Consider the following 21,475-nt stretch of genomic DNA (forward strand, 5'->3'; position numbering starts at 1 on the left):
GTACTTCCTAATCCTGAGTAGCCATATTTAAGGGAACTACAAGATCAATTCTCATGGTCTTTGCTACTTTCTGCAGTGTTTCTACCAAAGGCTGCTGACAAGAGGGTTAAGGCTCTTTTCGATGCTATCCCCTCTACTAGCCGCAAGAATGTCCTAGTTCCCATCGTGCAGATAGACTCCTAAGCTTAGGCAAAAATCATGCTGGTAAGTACCTCAAACCTTCTCGATTCTTACTTTCTTTTCAAGTAGTTGTACTTGTAGTGACAGCTATCACAGGTTTGGATAGCTTCCCGGATGCGGAGGGCCCAATCTGGAGGTCGAGAATGTAGGGGCCCCTACTGCAAAGCTGAATGACATCATCATCTTGGGGAGCATGGATCTGAGTAGGAGCAGCGGCTGCGTGCTGCAAATCACATCCTTCATCAGCAGCTTGGTGCTGGATGGTGATGACATTGCGGGAGTTGATTCATCGCGAGGAGGTGTTAAGTTGTCGATGCTAATTGTTGTAGCTCCCTCCGCTTCTACCAACCATGTGCCAACTTCAACATTGGCCCAGGCTCTGTTAAGTTAAACTTTTACCATGATCCTTTGTGGCTGTGCCTATTCTTATTTTTTTGGGCATACTTTAGCCCTCAGCCTAGGAACGTCAGAAGGCGGTACCTACCATGGACTCATCGTGCAATGCTCCCTTAGCCCTGCTAGCGTAGGGGAACAAGAGAATAGCACCCCTCCTAATCCCAATGAACCCTTCGCTGACTAAGAAAAGACTTAGGTATGATGAGAATTATTTCATATTCTTGTAGGAATGTGTGGTTTGAAATCGTCTTTTCCGCAGGCTAAACAGAATGCCACCAACAGCCCCAAAGCCCCAACTTCCAACCCCTACCTCCTTCAAAGGATATGGAAGCAAGCCTGGTGAGCCCTCAGCATCAATGGCCACTAGAAAGGGATTGGAGATAGCTAGCACAAAGGTCACCACAACCCTTCCATGAAAGAGGTACGTGATCTCGCTGGATGCAACTTGGGGGGACATGATCGAAGGGAGGCTAGTCCAATAGCTGTACTTGATTTTCAACACCTTCTTCACTGTAAGAAGGTTAGCAATCTAATCTGTGAATAATTAGTACTGACCTTGTTGCTCTTTCTAGTTTGTTGGGTATCACTTGAACAAGACATGCTATGATGCCGAGAATGCTAGTGTTCGAGTAGCTGAGCTCGAGAATGAGGCTACCGAGCTACGCCATCAGCTCTCTTAGGTGACAGCCAAGAAGGAGAAGGCAGACGCTATGATAGAGGACCGGATGATGGTAAGCTTCTATTATCCTGGCAGGCTGCTCATTCATTTTGTCTTCTTGACATGTCACCCTGTATAACTCTCCACAGCACGAGAAGTTGTTCCCCAAGAAGGAGCCCAAATGTCAGCCACCCACCACCAACACATTGCAGCGCTCAGTGTCTTCCAGGAGGCGCTCGCTAGGGTATGGATCCAAGTAGAAGCTCCTGGCAGAGAGGATGCTCCAGGACTCGCTACCAGGCAACCAAGCTCACCGACGAGTTCAGTTTGTTCTGAGGGACGGTCACCGAAGACCTTGTTGGCGTGAGATTTTGCAACCCATTAAACACACAAAACCTTAATAACTATCGCTTTTTGTAGTGACATGCGACTGTTTTATAGGACAAAACAGCAAAGATTTTTGGACTACAATGATGTATCACAGATGTTTTATGATAAAAGCAACAAAGAAATAGCATGAAACACTTTGGCTAGCCTTAAGTACTCATAGCGATAGCTACTCTAGCCTAGGCGGCAAGAACAAAGAAAATGAAAGTAGATGCATTATTTTTTGCCAATTGACTTGATGATTACAATCGGCCTTCACCCCTGAACTATTTATAAGGGTGGTTTGGACTTAACCATATGGAATAATACTCTATCTCATCCTTAAAACCCGCCTACACATGCCTTGTTCGGTCAAAACTATCAAAAAAATCCAACCAGATCTAAAAAATCCAGTCAAGTTGAACTCAGACTAAACGCCAAATGGTTAAGTGAGAACAAAATACTTAACACTGGAACATCTGGCGAGTTCAACCACGCTGAGACCCAAAACTCTTTTTAATGAACACTACATGTTCTGGCATACATCATGTTCACACTGGAGCATTCGGCACAACAACTTCCAGGTGATTTGATTATTCTGCAAAAACTTGCATTTGTACTCGCCGGATAATACGGGGCTTGCATCGGAGGCTTCGCCAGACTAATTTCCAAGAGAACCAAACTCTCTAATCCTTTATTACTCTTCCACAGGCATCATCAACGTAGAAAACATCTTAGAACGATCCACCTTCAGTGTACTCCTCGATACATTCTCCAACTGAGTGTTTGGTGATAGCAAGAGTGAGCACTTGTTGTACTCAGCAAGTTGTGAAGGAAAAAGTATGCATATGAAGGCTTGGGAAGAATAAGGCTAATATGGCTCTCTTGCATAAACCAGCATTTTAGTAAAAATATTTGAAAAGAAATAATAATTAAGTGAATAACAAATCACCTCAAGATTTCATCGATCTTGACTTAACCAACTAACCAACACTTGAACCAAAATTCCATCCGCTAAGGTTGAACCTTCAATCATAGTTCCCACCACTATGATTGACCATCCTCAACTATGATTCCTACCATCACAGTTGACCCGACTAACCAAAATATCATGTTATAATCATGATAGGTTTTTAGTGCCGCTCATGACTGTGAGCACGGCTGAATATTCAGTTTAACTCTACATAGGTTGTACTTTATCCACAAGACGTTTCATCCCATTTTGTCGAGCATCTGTTGGACGACAAAGAACTCTTACACACAACCGAGGTGTGCGCTAGGAATCCACTACAAAGCCTTTACAATGCCCCTCTCAGCAAATATCTACCCGCTAAGGATTCACTACTGCATGATTCACCTCAACAACGAAAGCTCACTCTTGCGCCTTTTAGATCTCAAGACATCATCCATTCATCGCTCTTCTGCCTGGTCTACACTACGCTGAGAGTAAGCAAATTACTTGGCTATACCCGTCCCATTCCAGGCTTGTGGTTGTACTATAAACACAAAAAGGTCACCCCACGAACCGGTCCATAGATTTGAGCAAAGACTACCACTTTGCCAACCATAGATCTCATCATACCACCTCCTCAAATCCCTATATCATGTTGCTACAAAAATATTCCATCATATCCTATCATTGTTGCATAGGACCATTATCAAGTTTGTGGAACAATTATCATGATTTCCATCCCAAAGCAAAGCTAAGCATCATCCACCCATCCATAACTGTAACACCCTGATTTTTAGAATTTACAACTTTTTAAAATTTTCTAAGATTATTGAATAACTTCAACAGTAGTATAGGTTTAAAACCTATTTTCTTAACCAATCAATCAATATAGGTTATTATTTTGTATACATTGTATGCTAAGTTTTGTTAGGAGCTAGGTAAATGCATTAGAGTTCTTTTTTCTTTTCTTTCTCTTTGGTATTTTGTGTGAAAAAGATTTTGAAAAGGTTTTTACAAAACTCAGTAGTGAATAAGTTGAGGATCTTAATGGGTGGAATTCAAAATCTTTGAATTCATCATCTATTCAATCCTTGATCATACCTGATCCTTCTCTAGTTCAATTCAAATCTTATCCAAATCCTTATTTAAAGCCAATCTCTCCTATTTCTCAAATACTACCCAAATCCAAATTCAAATTCCTTATCTACTCTTATTCTTGTTCAACCTCATTTTTTGTTTCTCTTAAATTCACTCCAAGCTCAATTCAAATTCAAACCCTATTCAAATTTCTCTGCAAAAGTTTCTTTTCTAAAACCTAGATATACCTAAAGTGTCTTTGAGCTCAATCTTGCTTAGGTTCAAACCCTTAGCCAAGTCTTCTAGATGGTCCAACAAAGGATCCACGAAATCTATAAATTTTCGTGGAGTCCTAGACAGCCTCATCTTCCCATGAAGTTTTGGAGTTAAAAAATGCCTCAAATGCAAAGTTGTAGGTCTCGTCAAGAGCTTCAATTTGAACCTATGGAAGTCCCCTTTTGGATAATTGAGCAAGGAGTTATAGCCCCCGAAATTAGTGCTGCGCAGATAAGTTCGAGTTCAAACAGTTTATCTTGTGGTGTATTTTTGGAAATCAAGATGGCGTTTTCAGAAGTTCTAATGAATAGCAAAGTTGTAGATCTTTTCGAGTACTACAATTTAGAGTTAAGAAACGTCCAATTGGAGCCCGGACGATGAAGATATCATCCTCGGAATAGAGAGCTACGAAAACGGAAAATGTAACCAACTCGAACTTGAATCTGATTCGTGTTCGGCTTGGACTCCACCTCAACCAGCCGCCCCTACCCCTATAAATATAAGTTGCACGCCCTCTCCTACCCCTATTCCACACCACCAAACCCTAGAAGTCGTTGCTGCCCTGTTCGTGCGCCGCCGTTCACCGAAGCTGCCGCCGCCGCCGCCCGTGATGCGCTAACTCGTCGTCTTCTCCGCGAATCCTCCTTCCTCGACCATCAAAGCAAGGTGACGACCCCTTCTTCTCCTCCCTTAGTACTTTTTTATCATCATACTAAGTCCTTAGCCAAGCCCTAGCCTCAGCCAAAGCCCGATCTACGCCGCCACGGTCGTCGCCATCGCAGACAGCTGTGCTGTAGCCGATTGGCATCGATGTTCCTGACCGACCAGAGGTCAAATCACCAAGCTCTTTCATCGGTGCATATCCCATGATGTTCCCCACGCCCTCACCAACCAGGTCGGCTAGTAGAGCAACCAAACCACCATAATCAAGGTCGACATACCCGCTGTCCGGTTTCTAGACGCCTTCTACGTGCGCACCGGATTTGCATTCGCGTTCCCCGTCAATTCGAAAGCCGTATGGATGCACCAACTACGTCACGGCATGTCCCATTGAGTCTTCTACGTGACCCTACGAGCCCATCCCCGTTTGTGTAGCGACACGACCAGGACGCCATTGCCAACCACAGCACGTCGCAGCCATCACCCGTCTCATCTCTGCTGATCGTTCTTTCTCTCAGTGGATTATCTACCTAAAACTATGCCGTAGCATTGTCTTTCTGGGATATATGAACATCTCTATTCAAACGGTTTCTCAAATTTCATAGCCAATCTCCTGGAACGCGAGCATCTTCGTTGCTACATCTGTTCGCGATCACCACCAAACCTAGCAGCAGTCATCACTGTTTTGCCACTACCTTGGATGACCCCTTCCAAAACCAACCATACCGCTGAGTTAGTCTTTCCGTGTTCTACGCCATCTTCCCTCGTTTGACTGAAACACCACTAAAGCCCGACATCGATGTCTGTGGCCACGCGCCCGATCGCTGTCTTCGATGAAACCAAACCACCACCACTACATAGAGTCACCCATAGTATCCTTAACCTAGAAGCATAACCCCAGCCATTTGATCATGGGTTGTCGGTACTAGATCTTATTGTATCCCTTCTTTAATCCAAGATGGTACTTGCATAGCATACCAAGTCAGCGCCACATCATTCTCCTTAGCCTATTTAGCGAAGTCTAGTCTGCCCTACACTTTTTGAATCTTGCACAATAATATTGTCAAGCCTAACACAGTGATTGTGCAATACACTCTTTTCTCATAGGAAGATAACTCCAGTAAACTAGTCTTTCCTTTCAGTCTAATCCATCTCTTGAAAGTTGTTCTCTTTTCATCTTAACTCCGATTTAGGCAATTCTTGCGTATAAATGTTTCTAAAATCATCCCTATCCAACCATAGTATTTTAAAAGTATTTTGATGATGTTTGGTATGTTTTTCTTAGTATTTTCATTTGTGTTGTTTGTCGGTAGTTCTCGTGATTAGCCGATAACGTTTCTGAGCAATTCGAGGGACTTCAAGACTAAGATTTCGACAACACTGAGCAGCATTGGGTAAAAGGCAAGTGTCCTTGATCATCTTGAACCTATGTTTTTAAATGTTTTATTTTACAAAATTGCATGCAGTGTCTATCAATATGATGGATAGTCACCTATGTTAGGGTTTTCCCTAGATTTTCCCTTATCATCCCTTGGAACCTAGATGATTTATGGTTAGATACTTTTGTTGGGTAGATTGCTTAGCCATGCTTTGGGATATAGGGAAGTGTCATAAGCTTGACTAATGAACATGTGCAACAATGGTGGTTAAATTGTTAATGGTCTAGAAACATGGAATCTTAGGCCTTGAGCATAAGGGTGTTGGTGATAGTGGTCACGGTTATGATGTTGGTTTAGTGTTTGCTCAAGTAACCTAAATAAGGACCGGTTCGTGGAGCGACAACCCGAGAAGTTCCGTACAAACACGAGACTGATATGGGTAGGCTTAGCCGATTAATTAGGGTTCTTCTAGTGTTTTGTGGGCCAAATGGGAGGCATGGATGAGGGAAGGTAATTCTCAGAAATCACATGGCACAAGAGGGGGCTTCTAGATGGTAGCACCTAGCGGTGAAACCTGGAGTGTTGGTGACACATACTGGGAGGATTCTTTGTAAAGGCTTCGTAGTGATCTCCTGGCAACACACCACTGGCGTGTGTATATCGCTTGGCCGGCATTGCAACATGGAGACTTTAGTCATCTGCTTGCAGGTGATGAAATCACGACTCGTGGGAAAGTTATACAACCTCTGCAGAGTGTAAAAACTATTATAACAGCCGTACTCACGGTTATGAGAGACTTGGATCCTCACATGATTAGTGAGTTATGATTATGGGTTGTGGTTTTGGTTATAGTACAGGGAGTACTAGACGGTTATGGTATGCAAGGTGGGAAGCCTTGTATGCTGGATGTTAGACTGTATGGGTTACATTCACTTAATAATTGTTTAATGCTTTTGAGTCCAAATATCTTTTCATTACTCGCATTTACGCAAATATACCATGTGTTAGCCTATTCTTGATATAAGCCTGCATATCATTATCTTTCCCACACTTGCTGAGCGCGTCATGCGCTCACACTTGCTATTTTCCCTATGCCATGCAACATGTGTGCTGCTGCTCGGTGAGTGAAGATGTTGAAGACTATCAAGACGAGGTTGCAACGTTCTAGGCGCGTATCTCCCGGTCGGTTGCCTGCGGTGTTGTTGGGCACCAGTGCTTCTGTTCCGCTGCAGATATCTTCAAAGAAGACAATATATGTCAATTGTTGTAAGAGTTTAAGGTTTAATCTATAAAAGTATTATTTTTGTTACTTCACCTGTGACATCCTTATGTGTGTTGAACATCCTAGACACACATAAGCCACATCTAGTTTTGGCCGTTAAAACTGGGTATGGCAATAACCCAAAACCATACTATGGCATGCATGTTTATAAAACAAAATATTTGTAAAATTGGGATAAAAATGATAAAGAACACAACTTGCCTTCACTGAACTCAGTTGGGTGTTCATGATCTTGATCCTGTAGACCTTCTAGCTCCTCCTGAACGTTGGCGTCTATACGCAGAAAAACAACAACACATAAACACCAAGATCCAAAAAGAACCAAACATCACACAACAAACATCATAATCATAAGATTACACTATTCCGGACAATTCGACGGAAGAACAGGTTAGAACAGAGCTACAGTTGATAAGTTATGATTTTTTAAATATTAAAACAGAACTAGAAAGATTATCTACAAATGAAAGTATGTTGCTAGGAATTTTCTAGGAGTTTTCCAAAGCCAACTATGATTTTCTAGGATTTTTCTAGAATTTTCTAGCTTTTATTTAAATAACAAAACTATTTAAAACTTTTAAAAAGAATTAAATAAACCTATAAAACATTTTTAGAAATTCATTTCCTATTTATTATTATTTTTTAGAATTATTTTTATACTAAAAAACTATTTATTGCGTAATATTTACTATTTATGACATCAGCAAAATAATTAAAACAAACAAAAAGAAAAGAAAAGGCTAATTGGGCTGCTACCGCTGACATGGCGTTACACGTAAGCAAAAAACGCTGACGTGCTCGGGTGACTGGTCCTGATGACGTGGCACCGACTGACTGGGATTATGTTGAACACGTGTCGCATTCGAATTGGCTACCAAACGGATATAAGAGGCTTCTAATCTACACTGTTGAATCTAGATTCGACGGCTCAGATGCTTTGGCTCTCGGCTCCGTTGGTACAGAAGGCAGCAGTGACTTCCTGCGGTGACACATCACTGGAAACCCATTGGAACGGCGCTCCGGTGATTTAGCTACTCCGGCGAGCGACGGAAAAGAATCGGGGTGGCTCGCAGAACTCACCTAGGGTACGTGTCAGTGTCGTAGAAGCTCTAAAGAGGCAGGTGATGGCACACAATGGCTTGGAGTTTCAGAGCTTGACGGCAATGGGCTCTAGCGTCGATTTCTTCTTGGCGACTTGGGCAAAAGATGCCGAATGGTCTGGGGAGGCTCTAAGGTCGCATATATATAGGCGAGAGGCTACCATACCTCCAAATCGACTCGGATTTGAAACAAGAAGTGCGGCAGCTCAAATTCAAATTTGAGGATTCCAACGTGCTCGGGACTCTATCTTTTGTTCAAAAGCTCGCACATAGGCTCTAGAATCTTTCCCTTTTTGATCTATACCTCACCTCTATCTCTAACTCGCGAATTTGATTGGGACTCCATATGGTCGACTGTCTCCTTTGCCTGTTCATCTCGGACATGGCTTGGGCTTCGGCCAATCCAACGTGGGCTTAAGCTTCTAGATGCTCTAGCGAATCTGTTTGGGTAGTTGGTGCTTGCTCTCCGGCTCAAACACGACGTCGACGGCGCGGTGGTGCCGGATGCTACTGCTGCGAGCTGAAGCACAAAAGAAGAAGAGAGGAGGGGTGGTGGGCTGGGCCGGGAGATGAGCTGGGCTGCGGCCCAGAGAAAGAGAGAGGAGATGGTGAGGGAGAGATGGTGGCGGGCTGGGCTGGCTGGATCAGGCCGAAAGTGAGAGAAGAGGGGGAGGAGAGGTGGGCTTCGTCCTATTTCATTCTAAAAGCTTTTCTATTTCAAAACTATTTTCTCTCATGTATATACACATGTATTGTTACACATACAGTGTATATACTACATATTTATACTATATTGGCTTACAAAAATAAAAAATTAATCAAGCAAACAAATATATATACATATATACACACACGCACATATATATATATATATATCTGTAAATATTCTTTTATAGGAAAATAGCCCTCATTATATACATGTATTTATACACATAACACATATATCCACATATATGCATATATGTATAAAGCACACATACATGCTTATGAATTTATTTAATTTTGCAAAACTCTTTTTAATTTATTTTGAAAAAGTTTTATATTTCTTTATTTTAGGATTTTTGGCTATTACAAAACCTACCCTTCCCCCTTAAAGGAATCTCATCCCCGAGATTCGGATTGAACTCCAAACAAGTGAGGAAACTCTACCTTTAGCTCATCTTCTTGTTCTCAGGTTGCTTCATCTTCAGTGTGGTGACTCTATTGCACTTTGCACATACGTATGACCTTTCTGGGAGTCACACGCTCAGCTATTTCTAGAATCTTGGCTGGGTATTTCGAATAAGTCAAATCCTCTTGCGGTTCTAGTTCTTCCAAGTGTAACCGTTCCACTGGTACTCACAAACACTTCTTCAACTGCAATATATGAAACACATTATGCACATCCTCCAGCTTTGGTGGCAATTCCAACTGGTAGGTCACTTCTCCACATCTAGCACTCACTCTAAATAGTCCAATGTACCTGGGTGCCAACTTGCCTTTAACCTTAAAACGGCGATGTCCTCTTAAAGGTGAGACTTTGAGATACACATATTCTTCAACCTTGAAAGTTAACTTTCAGTGTCGGTTATCCACAGAACTCTTCTGTCTGGATTGGGCTATCTTTAATCTTTCTCGTATTTCCTTGACTTGCTCCTTAGAGTATTTTTGGTCCAAACACTTGACCTTCTCTAGTATCACTCCAATGTAGGGGTATTCTACACTTCCTTCCCTATAATGCCTCGAATAGGGTCATTTGTAAACTAGACTGGTAACTGTTGTTATACAAATATTTTGGATATGGCAAGTTCTTATCCCAACTGTTGCGATGTTGAAGAGCACAAGCTCGCAACATATCCTCAAGTATCTGATTTATTCTTTCTATCTGTCCATCTATCTGTGGGTGATATGTTGAGCTAAAATTCAGCTTTGTGTCCAATGATTTATGAAGTTGCTGCCAAAACCTTGAGGTGAATTGGATCCCTCGATTCGACACTATTCTCTTTGGAACTCCACGTAGGCACACAATCTTGGATATATATAACTATGCTAACTTGTCTCCTTTATATGTTGTTTTAACTGGGATAAAAAGAGCTACCTTCGTGAGACGATCCACAATGACCCATATTGAATCATAGCCTGATTGGGAACGAGGTAAACTGACTATAAAATCCATCCCAATTTCTTCCCACTTCAATTATTGTATCTTCGGAGGCTGTAGCAATCCTACGGGTTTCTGATGTTTTGCTTTCACACGGTGACATACATCACACACTGCTACATACTCGGCTATTTCTTCCTTCATACCTGGACACCAATAGAGGTCCTTCAAATTCTGATACATCTTCGTACTACCTGGGTGAATAGAATAAGCTGACTCATGGGCTTCTCTTAAGATTATCTCCTTAAGCTCTTTCTGGTCTGGTACACAGATGCGCTTGCAAAACCATACCATGCATTTCTCATCTTCTGAGAACTTTGGAGCTTTGCCTACTTTAATATTCTCTTTAATCCCATTGATATTTTCATCTCCTGCCTATCCCTTCCGGATGTCCGCACCCAAAGTAGGTTCCACTTCCATGGTTATTGCCTCTAAATCCGTGACAAAACCTAGGTTAAGACGTCAAAATTCTTCACACAAAGTAGGTTGAGTCTCTTGCAACAGAGCCATAGTGCTATATACTTTACAACGTAACACGTCTAGAACCATGTTTGCTTTTCCTAGGTGATAATGGATTCCAACATCGTAATCCTTGATCAATTCTAGCAATCTTCGTTGCCTCAAGTTAAGATCCGTCTGGATGAATATATACTTCAAACTCTTATGATCCGTGTATATTTCACATATTTTCCCAAAAAGATAATGCCTCCATATCTTCAAAGCATGTAACTACTACTAACTCCTTGTCATGAGTTAGATAATTCTTCTCATGAGTCTTCAACTGTCTAGAAGCGTACACTACACTTGTCTTTGTTACATCAAAACACATCTAAGACCTTGTCGAGATGCGTCACAATATATATCGAAGTTCTTCTGGATATCCGGCAACACTAGCATTGGGGCTGTATTTAACTTTTTCTTAAGCTCATTGAAACTTGCTTCACAAGCGTTTGTCCATTCCTACCTCTTTTCCTTCTATGAAACGTCGGTAATAGCTTGCTAGACCAAGGAAACTTCTCACTTCTGTAATACTATTAGGTGGTTTCCATTTCAATACATCTTTTACCTTGCTTGGATATACTGCAACTCCTCCTACGGATAGAATGTAACACCCAGTTTTAAAAGAACAAAACTGGGCACAACACATGTATGCTAGGATCATATTTCATACATGTGCTTACTTCATTAGTATATCATCGCAGTGCCAAGATTGCAACGATAAATAACTATTACAAAAGGACTCGAGGGTCTAGAAGAAAAACACGGCGGAACCAAAAAGAGGTCTTCAGCGCCAGCGGAGCCTCCATCTTCCACAGGCGTCAACCGGGGGCACAACAGCCTAGAAAAGTAGCTCCGGGTCGAAGTCGTCCTCGTCGAAGGCAGCAGCTTCATTGTCGGCTTCTGAACAGCAGTAGAATGCAAGGAAGGGGACAACAAGTGTGAGTACAAAGATGTACTCTGCAAGTGGAGGGAAACATGATATGGGGTTTAAGTCAAGGAAAGGTTTAGACACAGGTTAACTGCACTAAGCAACCTGAACCTATGATTCCAACAACAGGCATCCTCTTTACTAAGTGTAGACACAATTATGACAAAAGGATTGACTCATCAGATTTCATCTGACTACCAAGACTCACCAGGTAATTCCATTACCCGGCTACCCGACCAACTAGACCAAACCCTGATTCCAACCAATCCTGAAGAAGTCCAAGTTCGCTCTTGACCGTGAGCACAGCTGACTAAATAGTTTATACTCTGCAGAGTTTGCACAGCTTTCCCCACAAGTCGTGATTCCCGTGTTGCTTCACACTTCTGGGGTGTGGAGTCGAGGTTTCACTACAAGGCCTTTACAAAGATCCCACTAACCTGCAGGCACCCACTGAGGTTTCACCACTAACAGACGATTCCATCGCTGCAGAGGCCCCCCTCCTGTGCCACATAACCATCCAACGGTGCCCACAGAACCAGAGGGGTGGCTAATTAATTGGTCATGCCATACCCATTTAGGCATCATGGTTGTGCGAATCTAACTTGGTTACATGTTCAAGAACCGGTACTTAGGACCCCACACAGGAACAACCACAACCAACTGTGCACTACCGGTACATTTGCATTCCCGCACCAACCTCGACAACCATTCTGTTGGGATCCCTATACCATGTTGCTACAAAATTACCCTTTCCCGATTCTTGTTCCATAATTCATTAGTCAAGATTAACATTTTTCCTAACCATGACTGCACTAGCATACACTACCCATTTTATCTCATGGCTAAACAACGGCGACAAGGAATATTCAATCAGAACTAATAAACCCTAACAGGGGATTTCATATTTAGACAAGCATGCATGTTGAAAGATAAAAACTACACCGGCAAATCCTAAAACAGGGACAAAATGCTCAAGAACACTTTCCTTCGACGGGGTGCTGCTCAAAATCCTCGAACGCTTGGTCTTGGAGGTTGCCGAACTGCTCAGCTCCTAAACGACAAACCGGAAAAAGCACACACAAAGGGAAACCTAAGAACAGTACACCAAACAGTGCTAAATCTAGATAAAAACCCTATAAAAAGAGTCTACATGCTGCTACGAACATCTGGACACGAAAATCAACTAAATTAGAGCCACGAGCAAAAAGTATTGAGCTTTTGAAGTTATAGGGGCTATTCTGCAAATTTTACTTGATTTTCAGAGAAATCCCGAATTGTTTTTATTCTGAAAATTCTATTTATGATGTCATAAAACAAAACTAGATTTATTTTCTAAAAGAGAAATGCATGGATATTGTCCACGGGTTCATGGACCATGGCCCAAAGGGCCGGTCCATGTCCACGGTGGACCAGATTCAATGGACGGCGACGAGAAAGGCTCCAAACAGCGTTGGGGTGCGTCGCATGGGGACCTGCGACACCGAAAGAGCTTCTCACAGGTGACAATGGCGGAGACGGCGGCAAGCTCGAAATCGTGCACCAACAAAGGGGAAAATAGGTGGTTCGGGTGGGGAACGGAGCAAGGATGGCGAGGGTGAGCTTAAATAGCCGAGGGAGGGAGAGGGACGGCCGGATTTGGGAGAAATGGCTGGCGGCCCCAATTGCCATTATATCTTTGGTTTTCAACAGATTAGCGAGCAATCAAAGGGGAAAACGAGTGGAAATGGGGAGAGGAAGGGAGAGGATCGTGGCCATGCACATTAATTGGAGAGATACGGACCGGGGCGGTGGGATTTGAAGCGGACGCGTGAATTTTGGGGGCGATTCGGTTTTGGCCGAAGGAAGAAGAAGGTGAGCCACACATAAAAACCTTATTGCATCTACAACGGCATGAATGCAACAAACATATAACCTAGGCCAATTTAAATTTAGAAATTAATTTCCCTATTGAGCAAAATTGCAACCACCTATTTAAGTTCTAGAAAAAATTTAAATTATTGCAAAAGTTGAAATTTAGGGTATTACATAGAATATGTCCAAGAAATGGCACTTCTGTCAACCAAAACTCTCACTTGATAAGCTTAGCATATAGTTGTTGTTCTCTAAGTTTTTTTCAGAATCATTCTGAGATGTTCCTCATGTTGTTCTTCACTCTTAGAGTTAACTAGTATGTCATCAATAAACACTATGACAAACTTATTCATGAGGTACATGAAGTAAGTCGGGGCATTAGTTAAACCGATTGACATAACCGTGAACTCATATAATCCATACCGAGTGATCAATGTTGTCTTAGGTATATTCGATTTCCATATCTTTAGCTGATAATATCCTGACCTTAAGTCTATCTTTGAAACACTCGAGCTCCAGTAAGTTGGTCGAACAGATCTTCGATTCTGGGTAAGGGATACTTATTCTTTATGGTGACATCATTGAGTGATCGGTAGTCTATGTATATCATTTGGCTTCCATCTTTCTTTTGCACAAAGAGCAAAAGTGCTCCCCATGGCGAGGTACTAGGGCGAACATAACTCCTCTCTAGCAACTCTTGTATTTGCTTCTCTAGGTTGGCTAGGTCATTAGCGGGCATCCTATAGGGTCTCTTAGCTATAGGTGCAATTCTAGGCACAAGATCAATTACAAACTCAATGTCTCAGTCAGGTGGCATACCTGGCAATTCATCTGGGAACACGTCTGGAAACTTACAGACTATATGTGTATGGTCCACTATCAATCCTTCAAGATGGTTCAACTTGCATTGCTCTACTGACAGTGTGTCTGCCATGAACTCTACCTTGACGCCTTCTCTATTTTCCAAGGTGATTGCCCTTGTAGCACACTCTACCACTCCTTTGAACTTTGCTAACAAATCCATTCCAAGAATCACATCGATCCCATCTGATTCCAGGGTGATGAGGTTGGCTGGGAACTCTACCCCCCTTAATTTAAGGTTTAACTTAGGGCAGAGGAGACTAGCTCTAATTTCTCCACCAGGTAACCTAATTAGCATCTTATGTTTCAAGGTTGTTACTGGCAAACTATGCTTGGCCACATACTTGGATGTAATGAACGAATGCGAGGCTCCAGAATCAAACAAAACAAATGCAGGGGCTGAGTTGACAAAGAACATACTGAGTACGACATCAGGTGCATCCTAAGCTTCTTCTGCGAAGATGTGGTTCACGTGTCCCTTCAAATGGTTTTGCTGAGCTATGTTGGGTGGTGCAGGTGTCTGATACTGATTGCAGTTCTGAGTTAGAGCAGGTGTCTTCATTGGTGTGTTCAAGTTGAATGGAACCAATGATTGGTTCTGCCTCCTCTTAGGACACTGATTGGTATAGTGTACAATCTCATGACAGTTGAAACATGCACGTCCAGTTGGAGCCTGTGGGTTAGGGTTCTTGGGCGGGGCTGGTGTGTTGTAGCTAGTGTTGGAGCGAGGCCGCTGGTTCATAGAACGAGGTGCTGTTACTTGAGGTCTAAACTGAGTGGATGACTACTGCTGTCCTTGGGGTAGCATGGTGCATGGGCGAGAGTTACTGCTTAAGTGTTATCCTTTTGAGACCAATCTTCTCTTGCCATCTTCACCAAGCATACGGCGTTTGTCTTCCAATACAAGTGTCTTGTTTACCAAATGCTAAAAATCCGGGAAGTCATGAGTGCTTAACTGAGCTTGCATTCCATAAACCAATCCATCCAAGAAATACTCCTATTTCTTCTCGTCAGTATCGACATCCTTTGGTGCATACCTTGAGAGTTGAGTAAACCTGTTAACATACTCATTCACTGACATTGACCCTTTGCAACACCCTAGTTTTTAGAATTTGCAATTTTTTTTTAAAAAAAATCCAACATTAGTAAGTAGCTTCACTAGTAGAATAGGTTTAAAACCTATTTTCATAAATAATCAATCAATATATGTTATTATTTTGTGTGCATTGCATGCTGAGTTTTGCTAGGAGCTAGGTAAATGCATTAGTGTTCTTTTTCTTTGGTGTTTTGAGTGAAAAATATTTTGAAAATAGTTTTACAAAACTCTGTAGTAAATTAGTTAAGGATCTTAATGGTTGCAATTCAAAATCCTTGAATTCATCATCTATTCAATTCTTGATCATACCAGATCCTTCTCTAGTTCAATTCAAATCTTATCCAAATCCTTGTTTAAAGCCAATCTCTCCTCTTTTCTAAAATTCTACCCAAGTCCAAATTCAAATTCCTTATCTACTCCCATTCTTGTTCAACCTCATCTTTTGGTTTCTCTCAAATTCACTCCAAGCATAATTCAAATTCAAACCCTATTCAAATTTCTCTGCAAAAGTTTCTTTTCTAAAACCCTAGATATGCCTAAGGTGCCATTAGACCCAATTCTATCCAATCCCAAGCTCTTGGGCGGCACACAAGTCATCTAGAAGGCCCAACACAAAAGATCCACGAAATCTGTAAATATTTGCGGAGTCCTGAATAGTCTCATCTTCCGATGCAATTTCGGAGTTCAAGATGGCCTCAAATGCAAATCTTAACAATACCAAATTTTTAGCTCTCATCGAGAGCTTTGATTTGAACCTATGGAAGTCCCCTTTTGGTTAATGGAGTTAGGAGTTATGGCCCCCAAAATCAGTGCTGCGCAGATAAGTCTCAGTTCAAACAGTTTATCTTGTGATGAATTTTTGGAAATCAAAATTGAGTTTCCAGAAGTTCCAATGAATACCAAAGTTTTAGATCTTTTCAAGTAATTTAGAGTCTATAAAAGTCCAATTTGGAGTCCTAATGGTAGAGATATCGTCCTCGGAATAGAGAGCTACGAAAAAGTAAATCCTAACCGACTCAAACTCGAATCCGAATCGTGTTCGGCTTGGATTCCACCTCAACCAGCCACCCATAGCCCTATAAATAGGTGTTGAACGTCCTCCCCAGCCCCCTTTACATCCCTCCATGCCCTAGCCACCACAGCAGCCCTGCCCGTGCACCACCGTTCGCCGGTGTCACTGCCCGTGATGCGCTACGTTGTCATCTCCGTGAATCCTTCTTCCCTGATCATCAAGGCAAGGTGAGGATCCCTCCTTATCCTTCCTAACCCTTGTTTTACCATCATACTAAGTCCCTAGCTAAGCCCTAGCCCTGGCCAAAGCTCGATCTATGCCGCCACGGTCGTCGCCGTCGCAGACAGTGGTTATGAAGGGTAGCTTATGCTTAGCTTTGCACAAGGGTATGGATGGATTATTGGTTAAACAAGACTAATGAATTATGTAACTATGAGTTGGGAATACTAGTAATGGTATAGCAATATGGAACCTTAAGCCTTGAGCAAAGAGGTGTTGGTGATGGTGGTGATGGTTATGTAGTTGATTTAGTGTTTGCTCAAGTGACCTAAGTAAGGACCGGTTTATGGAACGACAACCCAAGAAATAGCGTACCAACCATGAAACCTTGTATGGGACAAGCTTGGCCTATTAATTAGTCGATTCTAGTTTTTGTGTGTGCCAAACGAAGGAGTGGATGTGTGAGGATGGCTAAGGCTAGAACCATTTGGTTAGTGGTATGAGATGTGTAGAAGAAAGGGTGGGTGAAAACTTGCTGGAAACTACAGGGCGCAAAAGGGGGCTTCTCAGTGGTGTGAAAACCACTTTGACAGTGGTGAAACCTAGCGGGCATGTACATACTGGATGAAACTTTGTAACGGCTTTGTAGTGATCTCTAGGCGACACACCATAGGTATGTGTTAAGTGCTTGGCTGGCACGACAACAAGGAAATCACAACTCATGGGGAAAGCTTGACAACCTCTGTAGAATGTAAAATCTGATATATCAACCGTGCTCATGGTCATGAGAGACTTGGATCCTCACATGATTAGTTGGTTTGGTTGAATGGTTCTTGGTTACCTATGGAGGGTATCAAGTCGGATGGTTTGGAAATCTGAAGTGGTTTTCGGGTAGTTGAGAAACATATGGAGATGTTTCTCGGAGTTGAAAGTCTAGTGATGAATCACATAATTAAATAGGATGCTTTTATAACTCTTCATTAGCATAGATGGTATTTTTGCAAATTTAACCCATTACAGCTTGTTCCTTTATTTAAGCTTACATATCATTTATTTCCCACACTTGGGGAGTACGATATGTACTCACACTTGCTATTTCCATCCAAATGTCCATCAAACGCTGCTCAGACAATGAAGAAGAACTAGACTACCTCGCTGATGAAGATGAAGATTGCTAGGCTGGTGGACCCCCGGTCGATTGCCTGTGGAAGATGGGAGCTTCGCTGTGTTTTGCTAATGTGTTTTAGTTAAAGAGTTTGAGGTCTTTCTATTTTGTTTAAATTAAGCGTTGTAACAATGACACTGTGTATGTTACACTAATGAAGTCGCTGCATATATAAAACTTGATCCTGGCATACATGTGGTTTACATCGGGTTTTGTCCCTTTATAAAATCGGGTGTGACACCCTTGCTTCAGGTTCCTGAATTCCTTCTTCAACATGGCAATAGTGTGTGCCGGCACATGATGGCGACGAAAAGCTTCCTTGAATTCTATCCAAGTGACTGACTCCTAGTTCTCATGGGCGTTGCAGAAAGTATCCCACCAGTTAGCAGCAGGACTAGTGAGTTGATGGGCAGCATGCAATACCTTCTCATTATCATTGATTTGGGCGATCAACAATTTCTTCTCAATTATCTTAAGCCAATCATCTGCATCGAGAGGCTTAGTGGTGTGAGAGAACATAGGTGGCTTAGTCCTCATGAATTCCCCCAACTTGGACTGGTTGTGGTGGTGGGGCTGTGGTGGCGGCTGATTCTGAGTAGTCTGTTGCATGTTGGTTATTGCCTGGGCCATCCCTTGCAAGATCTGAGTTTGCATAACCATAAGCCGCTCCATAGTCATTGGAGGTGGGGGTTTTTGTGTGGTTGCCACTGTTTGTGAGGGTGCTCCTGGTGTTGACCATCTGGCAAAGTAGGGCATAGATAAGAGAAAAGCACAAGATTCTAAAAGGAAGTCTATGTTGTAGACACTGATTTTACCTTAAAAACACTTATTATATTTATTACTTACTATCATCATACCCTACTTCTAAGGTGTGGATGCAGACATCATGCCTAAGGGCGATCCTGCAACTCACATCAGACACTCACAAACAAAAAAGAATCATAAGAACCAAAACTCCAAAATGACCTAAACGGCAGTACTGATCGATCTCTATTATTCTAACAGGGGACTCCCTATCTGGTAGAGATGGTGGGGTTGCAAGTTCTCCATCCGAGTCACTATTTGGGTACTCTGATCCTGAGCTGGAGAGAGGTTCAGAGGGAGCTCTCTTGCCTAGGGGCGACACTGGTGTAGGAGTGAATTCATGCAAGCGGTGTCGAAGTGTCATGTTTTCTTCTTCAGCTTCGTCCAGATGATGGCAAACCTCCTTCTGTTCTTGCATGGTGCTTTCATATAGACGATCCAGGGCAACGATGAGTTGAACTTGGATCCGAAGTGTGGTATTCTCTTCATTCCAATAGCATCGAACTCCAGTATCCGGGCTTGAGTCATCACAAATGGGGACGTAGAGGTACAGTGAGTCCATAGTTGTTGCTCCATATTCCAGGTACACATGGTAGAGGGCTTGACGGTTGGCATCTCGTATGCCTTCTTCGAAGCTGGACCTCCCTCCATGGTGTAGGTGTGTGCAACTCTGAACTCTCCCTTGTGTGCGCAGCATCCATAGACGAAGACGGCGATGGACCATTCTGTGCGGTTGGCTTGCCTTGCTCCTTTGTACATTGACTTCTTTTGGTGTCCCATGTCAATAAGTGAGGGCGATAGCATCCTTGGCAAGATCCCTTAGTGCAAGCCATTCGAATGGCAAACTTTGTTGAGATCTTACTCTATCTGTAGGTTTGAGCATAAGAGGAGGGTAAGTAAACCTTAATAGATGAGAGTAGGGTAAGGAGTCTTTAAGCATAGATTATTCTTTCCAAAGGTTCTCTTTTTAGCGATGACCAGCTATCTAAGGTTGCGTTCTAGGTTGAACCTGGTTCTGATACCACCTCTGTCGAGACTGGTTCAAGAAACAAACCAATCTCATCTATGTGCTAAGCCCAGGAATCAATCCCAACACATAGTGACATCATTGATGATAATCATTACAATATCCAAACTCAATCGAATTAACCGTCTTACAAAAGTGACCTTCAAGGGTCCAAGAACCAAATAAACTGCAGCGGAACTAAATGAACTACGAAGACTCTAATTCTTTACGACTCTTCCACATGCATCATTGATGTAGAAAAAATCTTAGAACGATCCACCTTCGGTGTACTCCTCGATACCTTCTCCAGCTGAGTGTTTGGTGATAGCAAGAGTGAGCACTTGTCGTACTCAGCAAGTTGTGAAGGAAATAGTATGTATATGAAGACTTGGCAAGAATAAGGCTAATATGGCTCTCTTGAATAAATCAGCATTTTAGGTAAAACTATTTGAAAATCAATAATAATTAAGTGAATAACAAACCACTTCAAGATTCCATCCATCTTGACTTAACCAACTAACCAACACCTGAACCAAAGTTCCATCCGCTAAGGTTGAACCCTCAATCATAGTTTCCACCAATATGATTGATCATCCTCAACTATGATTCCCACCATCACAGTTGACCCGACTAACTAAAACGTCAAGTTATAACCATGGTAGGTTTTCAATGCCGCTCATGACCGTGAGCATGGCTGAATATTCAGTTTTAACTCTACAGAGGTTGTACTTTATCCACAAGACGTTTCATACCATTTTGCCGAGCATCCGTTGGCCGACAGAGAACTCTTACACACTACCAAGGTGTGCGCTAGGAATCCACTACAAAGCCTTTACAATGCCTCTCTCAGCACATGTCTACCCGCTAAGGTTTCACTGCCGTGTGATTCCACCTCAACAACAGAAGCCCCCTCTTGTGCCTTACGGATCCCAAGACATCGTCCATTCACCGCTCTTCTGCTTGGTCTACACTACACTGAGACTAAGTAAATTCATTAGCTAGGCCCGTCCCATTCTAGACTTGTGGTTGCACTATTAACAAAGAAAGGTAATCCCATGAACCGGTCCCTATATTTGAGCAAGACTACCACTTTTCCAACCATACATCTCATCATACCACCTGCTCAAATTCCTATATCATGTTGCTACAAAAATTATTCCATCATATTGTATCCTTGTTGCATAGGACCATTATCAAGTTCGTGGAATAATGATCATGATTTCCATCCCAAAGCAAAGCTAAGCATCATCTACCCATCCATAACCCAAAATAGTATGGTGACAAGGATGATAAGGGAAAAACTAGGGTAAAACCTAACACTTGGGATTCTCAATAAATTATTAGCATGCATGTTTATAAAACAAAACATTTGTAAAACTGGGATAAAAATAATCAAGAACACAACTTGCCTTCATTGAACTTAGTTGCGTCTTCAAAATCTTAATCCTGCAGATCTTGTAGCTCCTCCTGAACGTTGGCGTCTACTCGCAACATACGCGGAAAAACAACAACACATAAACACCAAGATCCAAAAAGAACTAAACATCATCATTACAAGATTACGCT

This window comes from Phragmites australis, chromosome 1, assembly GCF_958298935.1.
Source record: "Phragmites australis chromosome 1, lpPhrAust1.1, whole genome shotgun sequence".
Classification (NCBI taxonomy): Eukaryota; Viridiplantae; Streptophyta; class Magnoliopsida; order Poales; family Poaceae; genus Phragmites; species Phragmites australis.